At 37.5% G+C, this 5,516-nt stretch overlaps 1 protein-coding gene across 1 annotated transcript in view; it reads left to right on the top strand.

The window, feature by feature from the left end:
• Nucleotides 1–243: 243 nt before the first annotated feature.
• Nucleotides 244–5,516, top strand: part of LOC107709887 (cohesin subunit SA-1-like) — a 37,825-nt gene continuing 32,552 nt past the window's right edge. Inside the window, exon 1 of the mRNA XM_016514549.1 lies at nt 244–649. The gene's annotated coding sequence lies outside the window, so the exon portion shown is untranslated. The remainder of the gene's footprint in view (nt 650–5,516) is intronic.

Below are 5,516 nucleotides of genomic sequence, written 5' to 3'. Positions count from 1 at the left end.
AAAACTTGATCATACCTGATCAAATCAACAGATTATTCAATATGCTACGATAGTGAAAACAAATTCATGTCCAGTTACAAGGAATAAAAATCATTATAATACATATTAGAATTATTTTATTAAGTATATATATATATTTAGCCAACATTCAGACACAATTCTGAGAAAGTATTACAGCTATTTACAATTTGTAGAGCTCCTGAAACATCAATCACACAATTAAATAAATCAATACGGTTTATAATGTTGACCAATTATGTTTTAGGATTCTACCGTTTAAACACCTATAAGCCCGCATAACTTGTCTTTCCTGTGAAGAAACACATCAGCACCAAATCTGTGCTATTTTAGCGCCTAAACTGCAGACATGTTTGTCCTGGTTACGAGGGTCTCTCCTCCTCCCTCTGCCGCCCGCTGTGCTTCGGCTATTCTCGGCTGTGTCCGCCAGAGGGCGCTCGGGCTCCGATGTCAACTCGCGCCATTCGATTGTGGAAAATGCCACCAGATGGCGGTTTAGGCTTGCTGCTCTTCTGAAAGGCGCGGTTCCTTCTCCCGGTCCAATTTTCAATTAATAAATCCATATTTAGCTAAACTTTTATCGAATTCCGAATAGCGGGAACGCAGACTTTTGCGACCATGAGTATCCCAGGTGAGTTGTATGCGTTTTTGTGCTGTTAGTGGTGTGTGAAGGGTAGCGGGTCTGGAGATTAAAGATGGAGGACAGCGGGGCTGGTGGGGGATGGGCGGCTTCTCCTCTCTGCTCTCGCACTGACTGCGTCTCCTCAGGCCAGATCCACACACCCGCAGCCGGGCTTTAGCGGCTCGTCTGCGGCTCTGTGAGCTCAGACGGCTCGGTCATGAAGAAAACGCTCGTTTTCTTAATGTAGAAGTGTAATTGAACTCATAAGTGTCTGCAGAGCTGCATCGGTTTTGTCGCAGATTTTGAGCTGCACTCATGATCTAATGATCAGTTTATGGCAAACACTGATTGCTGCAGGCTTGAGTAGATTCTGGTTCGTTTCTCAAGGGTTTCTCTAGTGCCGGTATTTAATCTGTCAAAGCCAGGAAATTATTTCAGACATGTCAACAACAGGTTTAAAATGTAATCTGGTGATCTTTAGTCATGATAACATGATTAATCCCAGTGTAAGAGATGGTGAGGAGAGAAGAAGGAGCCAGACAGGTGTAATACTGTTGCTATAATAGAGGAATATGTGAGAGACTTCAGTGGGTAAATTCTAAAACTTAAACTAAAATAAATTGAAAACTGAAAATATAAAAATAAAAGCTAATTAAAATATTTATATATACTATATGCTTAACAAATACTATAATTTTAGACTTATTAAAATCTTTAAAATTGCAAAATTATGGAAATTAATAACATCTTAACACATTGAAAAGTTATAGAAGTTAATAGTTTTAAAAATGAACAGAAAAATCACGGAAATTAATAAAATGATAAAAACCCATTGAAAACGTGATTTTTTTTTTGGCTTTTTGATTGCAGTACAATGATTCAAAACATCCTGTAATTGTGAACAATTTAAAAAAAAAATTTCTTTTTTTTTGTCAGAAGGTGCGGGAAGTGTTATTCTGAAAGTGTTTTTTTTTTAGACTTGTAAATACAAATTTAACTGAAAATGCAACTGAGGTGATTTGACAATAATATAGCATGCTACTGTTGAAACGTTTATTGGTGTTCATTTTAAAAAAGCGAAATAAATGAACATAAATAGCCTTTGAATCTTTGAATGGTTATTTCTTCATACAGGCACTTTTAGAAAATAAACTCTTAAAACACTTTTCAGTTTATTTATTTATTTACAGTGATTTAGCTTTGAAACCTCATTGTCCTGTGATCATCAAAAACATCAACTTGTGTTTGTATTCTTAGATTTAGACAGGCCTGGACAGATTTTTGTCAGTTACTTGTGACTTAATTTCTGGTTATTCTTATGTTTGTCATACTTTTTTTTTTTGTACATTAAATCACACGAATTTCATGCTGTAATCGCCGGACTAAAATCTTATAGCTGGCTTCTCTTCAGTCTTAAATGTCAGTATTGTAATATTGCTGTAATGTTGCAGAAGTGTGTCCCACATAGTGTTGCACTTTGAGACCAGCAGCGGTCAGGAAAACCACTAGCTGACTTTTTCTGTGATGTGCAAATGATGTAACCATTTTTTGTGCAGGGTTACCCAACGTAGCATAGCCTATGGTTAAAAGTGTGGGCATTAAAAAAACATCTGAAGAAAATTGACACCAGTTCAGTGTATGAAATATATACCTGACCGAACAGAGACTGTTAGAGCAAGTCAGCCATGTAGTTCCTACTTTGCATCTTCTTTTCCTAATGGATTGAAGGATAAAAATCCTGCTATGTGAAACTGAAAGATGTTGAGTACTTTATGTTCAGTCGCTGCTTTCAGGGCACATCGCTGAGAGCGAGAGCTGTAATGTCTGGTCTAGAGATGTTAAACTGTGGCTCACCGAGTCCTTTAGCAGCTAAAACCCATCCGTGTTCACTGTCCACATCTCCATCTGTTCACCATTACTCCTCACAGCACAGCCATAATGACATCTTCCTTCCAAACAGTCAGTGAGAAGGCATGTGTGCTTTCACTTGTGTTTTTAGGATTGCAAGGGAGACTGTTCAGAATTATCTGATGTCAGCAGGGTTTCCTTTAGTACCAGACATGCAGGAAAAAATCTGTTAATATTTGAAAAGGCCAGCTCTGTCTTTGTAATCTACAGATAGATCTAGATAAATCAAATGAATCTGGCATTAGTCTGTGTGTATAAATCATTTATAACTCATGCTCTTTCATTGTGTTGGCTCCTATTTATGATCTCCTTGAGCTCACTTATACAAAATATGACAGGCTAGATATCAATAACGACATATACCCTGTAGGTTTGGATGAAATATAATAAGGTTTATAGATAATATATCATGCAAAAATTCTAAATAAGTTCCAGCTTCCTTGCATCAGTGCTTGAGATTTCACCAGATCCACAAGATCGCATTGTGTCTATATGTTGAAGGATTAGTGTACATATGGGCTTTTTATCATGCAAAATGATAAACACGAAATTTGCATGACCTAAAATAGAGTTTATTTTGAATGGCTTTTGTGTTCATTCTCTTGGCACGGAACAGCAGATTGTTTGCTGGCAGTTAATCAAAGTCTTTCTCAGACCTGAGGCCAAAGTCTGTCTAATGAAAAGAGTGAACAAGTTGAAAGGTTCGGTCTGATGATACAAATGTCGTATTAATAAACGAAAGAGGCTGTTTTGCTATTGAAGTACTATCTTCTTTGATTTAATTTTTATCAATCTCTTCAGCATGAGGCAGTTTCAGTAATAGTTGGTTGATTGAGCTACAAAACCAGGTGTTTTAAACAGACATTGCAAAACTCATATCAAGTCAAATATCTGCAGCTCTATTCTGACACTTTTTTTTTTTTTGTACCCAACTTGACCTTCCATTATTGAACTTTATCAACCTCAATTTTTGATTCATGTTTTTGGACTGCCAAAAGATGACATATTTATACAAAATTGGTGCAAAAATTATTTTCCGAAGTTAACTGAAAATGCAACCGAGGCGATTTGACAATAATATAGCGTGTTGAAATATTTATTGGTTTTCATTTTAAAAAAGTGAAATAAATAAACATAAACAGCCTATTTCATCTGTGAATGGATATTTCTTCAGCTACGGGCACTTTTAGAAAATAAACTCTTTTAAAACACACTTTTCACATTCTCAGTTGTTTATTTATTTTGTGTAATAACAATTTCTAACAGTGAACACACATGAAATATTACAGGAGAATTCTACTTTTGTCACCAATGTCACTTCTATCGCAGTGTCATTTCCACCACATCTGAAGCAGTACATTAGGTGTAATAACATACTGTGGTGGAAATGACATTGTAAATTTCATATTTCATCTCTCCTTGGTAAATGAGTTCACTGGGGAAAAGTAGTTGATTACGGTGGGAAAAAAAACTGATAGAAGTCATAGTTTGTGTACGAATTGATATCAGTTTTGCTAAATAAATGTAGAAAAGCTAGCCTATATGTTTATTTTACTCTTTAATTAGATACATGTAACATAATAATTTTTATAATGGCTTTTTAGTGTATATCTTTATAGGATTTCCATAATCTAGATAGAAAGTTTGGGTACAGAACCATGGTTAAATATTAATATTTATACATAAAAAAAATTATAAAGGTATGGTAAAAAGTTTCCATGATAGTTTAATAAGTCCATCATATAACAAAGTTGAATATTCGTTTTAATAATGTTCAACCACTGGGTCATAAAAGCAGCTATAACCGAAGAAGCACCTGCGTGTTGCCAGTAACTGTGCTCCTCCCGTCAGCTGTGGCTCTGTACCAGATCTGTGAGATTACCAATTATTTCACCTGACATCTGACATGACTGCTCCGATACGTCTGACAGTATGGATATGTGATTATCTTCCTCGTCGGAGATAGCCTCAAAACAGACGTGAATGGAGCCTTTGTGTTCATTGAAAGAACGTGATTGAAGCTTGTTAAAGTGCAGCAGCTCTGAGAGTAAGACGGCTCCATGCTGTGTCTCTCCTCCCTCTCCTGCAGTCTCCATTTTGTGAGCGCCTGCAGTGGGGCGGCCATGACTGCTGCCGCAGTGACACCAACACAAAAGCACTCTGCCTGTCCCATTCAGATGCATGTGACCGGCGCAGACTCACTGCTGTGAGGAAGGATGAATGTGCTTTTGTTGTTGTTTAGGTTGCTGTTTGTAAAGGATTTAATGGTCAAGAGTGTTATCTTCTGGTGAGAAACATTGCTAGCCTCTAGTGAAGCTCCCAGTGGATCTGTCTCATCAGTTATTACTGTAGTTTCTCTCACATTCAGCACCAGCTGCTGGGCTGTGTGTGTTAGAGAATAGGAAATGTCTTTCTCAGTCTTCAGGACCTTCTCTTTTTCACAGTTAATGTGTGTTTGGTGTCTCTGCTGAATAAAAGCAGGAAGCCAGCACAATGACATGCCTCAGAGCTGCAGCTGCATTCACACACCACACCTAGAAAAGTGATTTTACACTAGAGTCAACAGTCTGCCTTTGTTTATCAGGTTCAATGTGCATTAAAGGGGTCCTATTATGCTCTTTTACAAAGTCTTGATTTTGTTTTGGGGGTGTACTAGAACATGCTCTCATGCTTGGTGGTTCGAAAAACGCATTATTTTTCACATAATTTACATTATTAAAATACCTTTCTCCCCAGGCTGGCACAAACGGCTCGATTAGTTCTGGCTTTGATGAAGGTCCGCCTTCCGAAAAACAAAATGTGTTGTGATTGGTTAGCTGTCCCAGTGCATTGTGATTGGCGAACAGCTTAGACGGTGTTTCAGTACTGCCACGCCCCTTGCTCCGTAGTTCAACAAAAACTTTTGGGCGAATCCGGCACTGTACTCCCTCGTGTTGTGGAAGCTGTCCTCAGTAAAATGCACAGCACA

This window comes from Sinocyclocheilus rhinocerous, unplaced genomic scaffold, assembly GCF_001515625.1.
Source record: "Sinocyclocheilus rhinocerous isolate Xijiao unplaced genomic scaffold, SAMN03320098_v1.1 scaffold26, whole genome shotgun sequence".
NCBI classification, from domain to species: domain Eukaryota; kingdom Metazoa; phylum Chordata; class Actinopteri; order Cypriniformes; family Cyprinidae; genus Sinocyclocheilus; species Sinocyclocheilus rhinocerous.
Note: the sequence above shows the minus strand (reverse complement) of the source record. Positions and strands in the feature narration are given on the sequence as shown.